A 12,812-nucleotide genomic window follows, 5' to 3' on the forward strand; every position below is an offset into this window, starting at 1 on the left:
TCTAGGTATGCGTATACATTTGTCTATATATTTGTATACACATGGTTTTATCCTTGGTTAATGTTTCCTTTTAGCAAATAGTATGGTTCTTTTGCTCCTAAACCAAGGACTCCACCATCCCAGTTTTTATTCCCTCTTGGAGCTCTGGAGAAGTTATCTGTAAAGAGGTGCAATAATCCTTTGTTCTTCATGCTTTTCTTCTCACCTTATGGATTTCGTCAGATATTAGCACAGATGTGTCTCTTTCATTGAATTCATAAATTAAATTCAACTTTATTTGTTCATTCATCAGATCACCCCCTATTTTGTTACTCCTTTGAGAAGAATCCAGCATGAATTTGAATTTATGAATGAAGATTGTCTCCCATGCTGACTGAATGTTCTAGGTTGTTCGCACATTTAACTGTTTTCTGCAGTTTGGTCTTGACCTTGTGGTCAGAAATTGCTACTTCTTCCAGCCAGAATATCAGGAGATCTTTCTTTTGCAGTTCACCTGAGATCTGTGTTACCCTCATTGGCTGCATGGGACCCCATCAAACTTGATGGATGAGCATGAGTAATAACTTTTCATTTTCGTCAGAGACATTTTTAGCTCCTTACAATGGAAGTATCATAACTTCCATATTCCAAAGGAGAAATCAAGGCACAAAGCTATTCAGGAGATGAGAAAAAGCATCCAGGTCTCCCAAGACTTCAGTGCTTTGGCAGCTACATTCACTGTTGACCTTAACCTGTGTCTTGATGTTATTCCACATTTCTCTCTAGGTGATGTATCTTCTTCATCTGTGTCATAAAACCCACAGCAGACTTAACATTATAAAATAACAGTGATTTTAAAAGTTCCTAATATGAGTTTATGTTAGAGCTCTGTAGAAATAATTGATTAAGTTTCAATTTATACTCAGAATAATAACGACATGGTAGTAAATGTGTTCATTGATATCTAATTTGGTGTGGCTAATTTCCTCAATGCCAGCTAAATGCCTGGGTATTTCTTATCACGTTAATGTATTATCCGAATCTTGTTGCACATTTGTTCAGTGCTTATGTAACTATGACTTAATTACATGGCAACTGAATTTATACCCTGGTATGGAAGGATTGCTCCTCAGACACTTTCCTCAGATAAACAATAGATAATTACCATGTTTCTGCTTTAACTAATGTAAATTATAAGATTAATTGAATGATCTTGGATCTAGCCTTGGTAAGGCATAAATCACTTCTCAAGTCATGCTGACCTCCCGCAGAGCCCACTGAAGTCAGTACTGTCCCTCAGCACAGGCTTTCATCCAGCTGTACAGAAATTAGGACTTTTGCATATGAAAATACTGTCCCTCAGTATGAGGGAATGACACATACATATCAATATGTAAAGTTTTGCTCATTGTGGCAAGAATTGCCTATCCCCACACCTCAGAGAATAATGTGCAACATGTTCTTGCACTGTGTGACCTACTTAAAACAAGTGGGAGTCAATATCTATTAACTTCTCTCTGTTATATCAGTCAATACTTTGTCCTTAAGCAGTTGTTTTCCTCTCCCTGCTGCACAGTTCATGATCATGGGGAGAAAGGAACTTTCCTCACCTCCATCCCTCAATGGTTTTTCCCATTAGTACAATCAAGTGGACGCTGATTTCCAAACTGCACCCGAGACAAGACAGACAAGTGTGGGAGGGGGTCACTGCAGCTTTCTCAGTGCTCTCACCTGCTGGATGAGCAACACCGACTTTTAGATGTTTCTTATCTCCTCCTCTCCCGGTGGGGTGGGCAGCTTTTGTCAGGATTCAGCCCATAGGTGTGTTGAACAGCCTGCGAGCACCAACAGGGATGGGAAGAGCCTCTGTGCAGCACGATTCCTGAAACGGCGGAGGGAACGCGCACGGAATCGGAGATGCTGGGAAAAAAGCATGAGTGATTCTTCAAGATACTTAAATAATGTTTCAGGACTCAAGTGAAATGCTCTCGTTAGGCCCTCTGGAGGAGAATTTGACATTTTCCGTGCCACCTGCAAGATTAAAAGAAAATGCTGTTGGCTTCTGCATTGTCTCCTGAAAGGCACAGAGGCTGACAGAAATGTAATTAAATTACCTGCAGCATTCGTCTGTTGTCATAGCAGCGCTTGCAATGAATATAACAATAATTTCATCTACAGCTTAGCTTAATGCAGCTTTACCTAGACCAGCCAGAAAGCAATTTTTTATCCCATATCTGGCAGAGAGAGAGGGTTCAAGAGTTCCCATTTCAGTTTCACCAACAGTGCTCTACAACAGTGTAAAATCAGATTGTGGCTTTGCTGCATTCCTCCAACATCAGACAGCACCCATTGCCTGTGGGTTATCCCATGTGACTGAGGAGGTCACATTAGATGATTATATTTTCTCTAGCCTTAAAAATCCCAGAATCACTGTATCAACTTACATGCAAGAGATGGAAGCACAGTGCAGTGTTTTTTCCATCTTGATTAAGTCCACCAAGAAGATCTGGCTGTGCTATAAACATATGCCCTTCATTTTGCTGGAGTTTGGGTGTGTGGAACACCGTGAGGACACAGCAGTTCTGGCACTGATGGAGGGCACAGCAGAGTGGGTAGAATTTGTGTGTGTTTTTTTTAAAAAAAAACCTTGCCAAGTAGTATGTTTCAAACTGAGATGTTATTGATGGACCCAGGTGGCTCCAAGCATTTCATGACTGTCCTTTGGTAAATGTGCAGTGAGCTCCTTGGCTCAGTTCAGTACCCCATAAGTAACGGAGTGGTACCCATCGCTGTGCTTCGCAGAGAGGGGCCAGCAGACTGTCTCTGCAGAAAGGCTACAGGACTAAATGATCCTGAACACCTGGATAATGTCTAATACCTAAAGATGGAGCATTCGTTAAGTCCAAGAAAGCGTAACAGGCTAATACTAATTTTCATGACTTACCCTTCTTTGGATATGGAGGACTTTTCATTGATTTATCACTGTAAGAAATTTCAACAACTCACTTCATTTTGCTGATATTCAATTTTTTTTTTCTGCTGTTTATTTACTACTTTCTTCTAGAAATGACTGTTATTTACCACCTTTCTCAATTAAACAGCCACACAATTCAGGCATGCAAGAGTAACATTTCAAAAGAACAATTAAAAACAAGTCAAGAATAGAAGAATATGATAAATGAGACATACAGCATCTGCAAGAAATCTGTGGCTCCACCAAATACACCTGGGAAATATCCCCTTCTGTTTGCTTCTATCCATTCCATTCCTGTTCGGCAGCTTTAGAGAACTGAGGTTCATCCTACAATGACTTGTTTTTATCTCACATATTCAGGAATTCACAAGTTGAAGAGTGTTTAAATACCATGTGAAAAAAGACTAACTTGTGCATGGCTAAGATAAGCAGATTTGTAAGCTGAGGCTTCTCTGAGCCTGGTGTATGGAGTATTCTTCCTTCGGGCATGCTTTCTCTCTCTGGAGCACCTGGGTGTAATGACCTTCCCAGGCTAAACAATACTAAAATGAGTTGTTGCAAATTGCTTATGTGTTGTCATTTTACTTTTCTTTTTATGAATAAACCTAATAATACATCCACATGCACAGTACCTTTTCTATGATGCTCTCAGATGCTTTATGCAGGTGCGTAAATCATATTTATTCCTGTTTTACAGATGAAGTAAGAGGGATAGCAGTAACAGACGAGCACAGCTTGAGCCTCACGCAGGGGTAGCAGGAGTTAGATGAGCACTTGTCATGCTGGACCATACCAAGAGTACTTCCTTAGAGTTTGGTAAGTATCAAGTAAGTATCAAAGGCAGGTCTTGCATCAGATTGTAAGTCTAGACACGTCTGTCCATCCTTCTGGGCTGACTCAGGGGCAGGTAGAGAACAGCCGTATTCCTTGAGCTAGAGAATAAGGGAGAAATATTGTTCCCTACCTCTGCTGTGCCCCCACCTCCCACTAAAAAGGGGCTAAAGTATCTTTGAGAAAAGCATCAGGAGGCGAAGAATCTATTGTTTTCCTTCGTGCTGTTCCCCTGGTTTTCCCTTAATTTCTTCCTGACTTGAAATCTGGGGAGCACACAGTCACCCAGCTTGGGAACTCATGCCCCCTCTTACCAAGGGATTTGCTTAGAGAGATAAACACAAGCACTCATCCGTCCTTTGTGGCTAGAATGAATTGCTGTTCATATACAAAATTTGCCCTTTCTGTGTTCAGATATGAGCTGGTCATTGGTCAACTCCAGTTCCCATTTGGACCAAATATGATAAATTCAGAGCTATAAAAATGATTGTGAGCTGCAGCCAAGTCAACTTGGATCTGTGAGGTTTACAGGTGCTTGCTCACTGAGAAACCCTGCTCAGTGGCCATCAGTCAGTGCCCGCAGTACAGAGCAACAAAGCTTCTGAGTCCACAGAAGTTTTACTCTGAGTTGTATTGTAGAGGCTGGAGGGTCGGAAATAACAAAAATGTATCAAGTGGCTTTAGCCATCATGGCCTGTCTAACCTACAAATAATACATTTTCTTGTGATTTGCCTGCTTTGAAAAAGCTCCAGTTTCTTCTTTGGAGGATATTACAGCTTTAAATCAATGCAATTTGACTTAAGTAACCTCCCCTTGAGAGGCACCATCAGCAGGTTTGTTCCACAGCTCGCAGAAGCAGCTCTTGGTGGCTGCGGTCTCGCTGGCTGCTGGGCTTGTATCCATGAGGCTGCAGCCCTCATTTTCTGCCACATCAGGGACTGTGGGGAAAGCAAAGAGCCAGCCTCCCACATCTCCTTCACAGTCCCAGGACTCCTTGGCTGTTTGGTTTATGATCTGTTAAGGCGTGTTGGAAATGGAGAATATGTTTCAGGGTTTAATGAGAGGAGCCGCTCATGAAAATTGAGACCTGAAAAAAGAATTGAATGCCACCGGTATTTCTGGTCTGATACAAAAATGAGGTCAGTTGTGAAAGAGAAAATTAAAGAAAAATAGAAGTTTAAAGATCCAACGGTAAATATGCTGAAGGTCATGGGACATAACAAGTTAATAAACTCAACTGGATAATTTAATTCAACACAAAGAACGCATCTGTGTGCACTGAATAGTAGGTAAGAATTTGACATGACAAGATGGGAAGGCTTTGTTATCCTTTTGTCTTGCCGGGATTTGCTTCAATTATGCCAAAGAATGTTACTTCATTCTTGCCCTAATAACACTGTAGAGGAAATTAAATTACTCATATATAACAAAAGTGAACTGATTTTGACATCTCTTCTAGGCAAACCTCCCGCTGTATTAGCTCCTAAGCGCATTCTCCCTCACTTAAGGTCTCATGCATATGTATGATTATAACTCATAGTAAATATAAGCACTTTGCGAGAACACAAATTAACCGCGGTATGTAATGGAGGTTGCCAAGGGTATTTTTTATTGTTGACTGTAACATGAAATCTACAATACGGGTACAATAATGAATGGATCGTGAGGCATGGAGAAATAATCCCGTCAAAAGGTTCTCTGACACCAGAAACCATAACAGCAAAACTGATGTCAGTAGAACCTTGAGCTGCTTTTATTGTGCTTTTATTTCACTTAATTTTAAAAGTAGCTTTGGTTTAGCTTGAAATTTTTCTTTATACTTTTATAACTCATTGGTTGGTGAAAACAATTAAAGGCTGTAGAGCTAAAAAAGAATTAAATTTATTTTTTAAAGTCTGCCAGACCTTAGCCTTTGGTTTTAGCTAGATTAATAATGGTGGGTTGTCTGATGTGATGGCTCTTTCTTAACATTTGATTGCTTTTTCATTATATTAGCTAGGTTTTGGAAAGTTTGTTTATAGTAAATTTAGCCTCCAGAAATAAACCTCGCAACCTTGAAACTAAAGTTGAACCCTGCAAGTCACAGACTTTTGCATCAGTGCTCTTGCAGGCTTTCATTAGGAGGAAGCTAACACAACACAGCATTTAAAACAATGGAGCTTGATTTTTAAAACCTAGCGCATTCTGAATGCAGCTCTCAATCTTTGTTCTTTCAATAGAACAGCCTCTTATTTGACCTTTTATTTGGATCCATCCCCCTGCCCAGCAGTACCTCCATGTTCAGAGTCTGCCCATGCCAAGGACTGTGCTAGGAGGGGTTTTTGCTGCAGCTGAGTTTTGGGGGTAGATGCATGTGGCTTTCATCACCCATAAACTGGTGTGCTGGACAGTGAGAGCTCGTTTTGAGATTGGCATTGCTGCACTATTTTCTGTAATTTCTGTCTTGAACCTCAGGTTCTTCCTGTGAAGTGGGGATGAAGTTTTAGGGGCATTGCTAGGCTGTTTGTTTTAAACTCAGTACGAGGAGAGTGGGGGCAGGCAGGAAAGGGGTCAGTAATTACCTGGGTGTAGCAGAGGGGAGTGTAAACAGCTCTGCCTGCCTTTTCCTAAGAATCACAGCACTGCTGTCCTCGGGAGCGAGAGACAAGTCCTCTTTAGGCCGTGATGGATCTCCCCGTGCACAGGGATATACAGCTGTTGTCAGTCGTGGCATTGTTATAAAGGAACCGATCAAAGAAAAGTAGGCAGCATATATATTGCACGGGAGGAGGAGGAAGAGGAAGGGAGTTGAACTTTCATTGAAAATGGCAACATCCTCTCCATCCATGATTGAGAAGATGAGAAAAATGGGAGAAAAATGGAGACAGAGGTCCCTGAGTTAACTGTAACCTTGCTTTGCTGCGGTTCAGCATCACAGGCTTCTCTGCAGAGAACATGGTGCAGGTCAGCTCTCGGCACAGAGCAATTGCAAGTGGAGCCAGACGGCAGAGAATGATCATGGAGGCACAGCAGAGCCTGCTCGCGGGTCAGGCTGCCGCACCCGGACCATCACACATCCGAGGGCTAAATCATTTTGATGCAGCCTTCAAAGAGTAATTCCAAATGTCAAGTATTGTATAAGACATTTACAAAATAAATGAAATATAGAAACTAATAGAGAATGAGATTTCTGCTTATTTTATCCATCATCATTTTTGTTTCTAAAGCAAAATGAGTCTCGCACGCAGACGATGGGGGAAACACAGGGTTTTAATGACACTTACAGCATCCCAAAGGACCATTCAAAGCAACAAAAAACCCTGGTGATGTCCTTAAAGACAGCAGATGGTTTCTTCAAGGTGAATAATTTTATTGTTTATTGCCCGCTCTGTATACTGCAAAGAATGACATTTAAGAAACTGCTCAAAGATGTGTTTTTCAAAGCACAAAGAAAACATTTAGGAGACAAATTATCTGTACCAGTGACTGTGTCATCACCAGAGCTTAGAGTCTGGCTTAGAGGCACATAACAGATTTGGGACAGTGAACTTTCAGAAAACGTGGAATATTTCTACCAGCTTCATTGTCTTTGCAATGACCTCCAGAATGGGCTCAAAATCTGGAGAGGAAGGGAAAAAGAAACTCCCACACCCCCCCCCCAGTCTGAAACCTGTAGTTAGGCAGCAGCAGTGCTGTCACGGCACCATTTTAAAATTGATGGCATGCAGCTTAGTCAAAGAAGTGTGTTAAAAAGCTTAAAGCACATTGAATACCAAACATAAGGCCTGTTGCAAGGAGGTGGGGGTTTCACTGTAGTTCATGGCTCAGGGGGCTTTGTGACAATGTCATCGTTAATGGAGGGCATGGTGGCTGCACTGACGTGTGTGTGTGTCTCTGTTGGGATGCGTGTGATGGGCTTTTCGGGTAGGATGCTCCTGGAACATGGTGAGGGTCCTCCAAAATGCAGCCAGGTGAGTCCTTCATCTGGGTTTAGATTGATATGGGCTCACAGAGTCAGCTAGTGATTAAAAAAGCCAAGTGTTCACAGAAAAAATCTCAGAACTAGAATGCTTCTACATGACACATGAAAATACAGCCTGTGAGAAAAAAGTGTTATTGCAAAAGCAGGTGATCTTATGAAGCTTTTGTTATAGAGCTTTTTTCTTTTTTTCAGGACAATGAAACACCATTGGGAAGCTTTCCTTTTCCAAGATATTTCAAAGTTTCCAGATCTGGCCAGAAAAAATAGTATATAGTGCAATAACACCTGGAAAGTGTCCTTAATTATCCTGTAAGCTTGTGTTCAAAATGTCATCAGTACTGAAGAATTTAATGCATCCATATTTGGCCAAACCTTCCACTCCATTTTCAGGGTTGGGTGAGTTTTTATTTTTCGTCTTCATATTCATATTCTCCCTTCAATTCCTGTCCAACAGATATCTGTCACTTCTCCAAGGAAGTATTATCTCCCAATAGAAATTCAAGCATGACCTTTTCCACGGGTAAAAAACTTACCGCTCACCAGTGCAAACTGTTTTGAGACTGTACCTCCCTGATGCTCTGTCTAAAGTAGTCTGCTGCCAATGGCTTTAACCAATTTGTTCTGATTCTGCAGTCAGATTTGAAGCCTGTAAAGCAGGCACGTCCTTTTGAAGAAAAAAAATACTCTCTGAAGGTAGAAGAAAGAAAGTATCTGTTTATAACTTTTTTTGTTTGGGTTTTTCTTTTTTAAAAAGAGTTACTTCTAGAAGGATGGTGAAAAGGTCACAGCGGAATTACAGGAGAAAGTGCCCATAGATCAGCCGTACAAGCTGCTTTCAAAGCAAGTTTTCAGGACAAAAAGATAAAACATAATCAAAGACAACAACTTCTTTTCCTTTTACCTAAAAGGCCATGTGAAATCTCAGCCTTGAGAAGGATGGAGGGAGACGCAGCCTCAGACCAGGCAGAGCTTCACTCATCAGCTCTCTGCATCAGCTCAGGTGCCATGTGGCTCCCGACGCCTCGCCTCTACGGTCAGAGCAATGCACCTTAGGAGAATAAGTGTATTATTTCTTATGTTTGTTTATTTTTTTTAAATAAAATCCCTCAGGGAGCCCATCCTACACGGGTGTGAGAGGCCACCGCAAAAATTTAGTCTTATCTCTTTTTTTTGTTTGTTTGTTTTCTGATGCAAAGATAAGAGCTTCTCTTGGAGCAGAAAGTCTGGGGAAAATTAATGGGCATGTGCTGAGAGAAACCTGTGAGACATTAAATGAAAAAGAAGCAGCAGGAAGGCAGAGAAAACATGGGCTCTGGGGTTATTGCTTTCATTTTTACCACTTATGCAGGAGGCCTGGAGTAGGGGGTTAGCAGCTGGAAATGAGTGAAGCAGAAGGCAGCCCTATACAGCTTGCTAGTGAAAATTAGTTGGGGAAACACTCTGTTAAATCCAATAAGCATACACATGAAATCTAACCCAGAAGTACTTCACTGTAAGAGTTATGTGCAAATTAAATGATAGCAAAGAGAGGGAACTTCGTACTCAAAGAGACATCATCAGGAATGGTCGACTTCCCTCGGCACAGCCAGAGCCGGGCTCGCCATGCTGCTGCTGCCGGAGGGGCTTGGGCTTTAGTTCAGATGAATCCTGTCCTGCCTTTGTCTCCCAGGGCTGCGGTCACATATCACAGGGGAGGGGAGGCAGCAGCTCTGCACTGTGAGATTTAAACACTGGTCCCCAGCCGACCTGCTAAGCCCGAGCTCCCTTCACCTGAGCACATATATAGTCTGAAAAAGCACACTTTGCCTTTACCGCCTATAAACCATTAAAGCTATTTTCCTAATTGGCTTACAACTGTTGTAATGTAAGAGTTTTAACACTGTGAATAACGATTGCATTATGATTAGATAAGCAGTTTAAAAGCTCAGAGTGCTGAATCATTGCATTTATTAATTGTGCTTACTCATTTATCTTTGTGCTTTATTTATTATGATAGAGTCCCTGAAACCTTAATAAAATTGATTCACAAAAAAAATCTCATTACTTGAAAAAAAAAATGTACATTACTCTTTTAATCAGTTCAGTTTATGTGACCCTGCACGGAAGGCTCTTGCTATGAGGCAGGTGTGGTGCAGAGGTTCAGCATTGTGTGTACTGAAGGCTGCAGGGTTGAGCCCCTCAATATGAAGCAGACCTGTCCTTTCTCCTCTGACAAATACTCTCAGAGAGGATCACGGGTATAGCTGGATAATTAAGCTGGTAATTTAAACCATTAAGTCTGATTAATTTATTTTTTAGACCAGTTTCTAGTCTAAAAACACTAAAAAATTCTAGTCTAAAGCAGGAGCATGGCAGTCTGCTTTTAAACACAAGGCTAAATCTTAATGTCCTTCCTCTGTTTGAAGGGAAGGGTGAGGGTTTATGCTTTGTTTTGTTCCCCTAACTGAGAAGAGATCACACTGAAACATAAAGAAGGACTCAGGTTTTAGCCTTGTGTGTACATTTTTTTAAAGAAGTGGCAAATTAAAAGTAATGACTTGGGCATTACGTGTTTGCACTTTCAGCTGGCCATAATAAATCTTTACACTGAACTGTCGGAAGTATTAAATCACTACAGAGAGGCTTGTCCTTGTTCTTCACTGCAGAGACAATAGGATTTTAATAAACAATATCTTTGATTAGGTTCAGGAGAAAAGCCAAGGATAACCAAGTATTTGTAGCTGTCAAGGATTCGGCAAGAATCCTTATAATTCACCTTGACTGCAAAAAGCTCTTACAAACGCACGTGAGACTTGATAATAAGTTTTGGGTGCTGGTGAGAGAGGGTTTCTCTGAGCCTCCGCATTTGTACTGCTGGAAACTCACCTGCGTGTAGCGACAAAGCCTTTTCTGATTTTCCCCTGTACATTGTAGAAAATACAGAAATATTAATATCCCACCCAAAGTTTGTGATCTGTAAAATGAAAGTGTCTTTCTAAAAATAATGGTGGACCAACATCAGTGCATTAAAGCAAAAGCAGTACAAGTGATGCCCATAATTCACAGGGTCACCTAGAGAGCCGTTATCCGCCAGGGAAAGGCTGTTGGAGGACTGCAATTCCCTCCTTGCCATACAGTGGCTCAGGTGACTGCTGAGCTCAAGGACTCACCGTTTGCTCTCAAGATACAAACCCAGCAGGCCACCTCGTGCTATTGTCAAGTAATGATCAAACAAACAAACAAACAAAAAATAAAGCTGGCTGTTACATGGCAGATGGTACAGAAGACTTAATCCTGCTTTAAAATACAGTAATGTGGTCCTGGTCAGGGATGCAGAGGAGCACTCATTTATTTGGTTCCCAGGAGCTGCTGCTGCTGGAGTAGAAATGTTTCCTGAGTCGCCCAAACAAGTACAAAGATGATGCTGCAGCTTTTCCATACTATTAAAAATTAGGACTATTTGGGCCAGTTGCCATGGAGTCTGCTCAGTTTGAGGCTGGCTTCCCACTGGATACTGAGATGGCAAAAGTCTCAAGCAGTTGATGTGAGTCAGTCTGCATCACGCTAAATACTTGGCTTGTAGCAGTGCAGGCTGGGTTCAGGGCAGTAGAGCCTTTTCCCAGCCCTGTGGGAGAACTTTTCTTCTACCAGCCCAGCCCTGCAGTGTCACTGCTTGTCACTCTGTACCTGCATACAGCTGCAGAAGTTAGGTGGTAATTTAAGCCATAGATGCTATGTGTTACTGTACTAAAAGGCTCTTGCTAGTTGCTCCAGAGTCTGACTTCCAGGGCTTGTGTGCAGAGGCTAAATATTGAAATCTCCTTTTGAAAAAAGAAATCTCGTCTTAAATACAATGATTTGAACCTGCGTAGAAAATACAATCATAACAAATGCTTATTATGATAAATGGAGTCATGTTCCTCAAAGAAGAAACAATCCATAAAAAAATAGCCAAGGAATATGAGACCTGATGGGCTGAACTGGTTTGATGAACAGTAATGATACATAGTCACCAAAAAAGATTGGCAAAATGCACTTTGACTTAATTTTTAAGTTGTTTAATATTCTCATGATATCTGTAAAAGGTTCCAAGACAGACTTTACACTGCTTTAAATGTATTATTGTTTATGTTCCAGCCACAAAGAATAGGGCTGGAATATGTAGCCACTACTTAAAATGAAATAAATGCTCAAAATGAAAGCAGGCAAAGAAAACTGAGAGCTTTTGTTTCAGAATAATGCCTGTCCCAATGGGATAATTAATTTCCCTTAGAGCAGATTGTTATTTTTCAAAGATATTATACTTACGCAGATTTAACTGTAGAAACATTATATTGTTGTAATTTCTCCAGTGTGATGCAGCTCTAATTATACACTGCTCAGAGCATGTAAAGGAAATAAAAGACGAATAGCAAGTTAATTTTTATTTTTAAAATAAAGATAAGTTTTAAAAAAAGAAAAACAGACCATCATATATCAGACTGGGAACAAGGATACATTTCAAGGAAAGAGGAGGTGCAGTAATTCTGGTGTTCCTGGGAGGATGTTGTCAGAGGTGAGCTACAGTCTGGAAAGAGGCTTGGGGTTATTTACACCAGCTACAGCGGGATGAAAGAAGCACACTGCCAAGCACGTGCCACCAAGCGCAAGGGCTAGGACACTGTGCCTCTGTCACCCGTTTCTTTGGATTTACACTTAATCTGACTATCTATGTATGTTTTGACAAATCTTCTCCAAGACTAAGGATGCTGTGGTGCCTACGGGGCTGTTTGGCCTAAGGCTGCTGGATCAAATGTGCTCCCAGGACGGCATCTCTCAGGCGCTTCAGACAACAAACCCCTGTTCACAGGTGCTGTTTCTGTGTCTGTCACAGTGCTGGTTTGTGCCTAGGGTTTATGCTGTACCCTTGAAGTAATCCAAGCATTTGAAAACCCTTTTCTGCCTCATTTTTCCTTGCCTTTCCAAGGCCTTATGCAATCAGGTGCTGAACACCACCAGCACCTGCAGAGGTATGAAGCTCCTGATCGATCTGCAGGTTGGGGTGATAATTCTCGGTGCAAACACATTCTTGAGAGCTTCAACGCATC

General features: G+C 41.4%; 1 long non-coding RNA gene across 2 annotated transcripts; it reads left to right on the plus strand.

The window, feature by feature from the left end:
* The first annotated feature begins 3,651 nt into the window (after nucleotides 1-3,651).
* Nucleotides 3,652-9,666, plus strand: LOC113486087. Of its 2 annotated transcripts, none has more exons than XR_003399532.1 (3): nucleotides 3,652-3,769; nucleotides 6,992-7,123; nucleotides 7,939-9,666. It is a non-coding gene; the product is annotated as an uncharacterized LOC113486087 (long non-coding RNA). The 2 variants fall into 2 exon arrangements; XR_003399531.1 differs by lacking the exon at nucleotides 3,652-3,769 and adding an exon at nucleotides 6,701-6,810.
* The last annotated feature ends 3,146 nt before the right edge of the window (nucleotides 9,667-12,812 follow it).

The sequence above is a fragment of the Athene cunicularia genome (genome assembly GCF_003259725.1).
Source record: "Athene cunicularia isolate RWA chromosome 15 unlocalized genomic scaffold, athCun1 chr15_part1, whole genome shotgun sequence".
In the NCBI taxonomy this organism is placed as follows: Eukaryota; Metazoa; Chordata; class Aves; order Strigiformes; family Strigidae; genus Athene; species Athene cunicularia.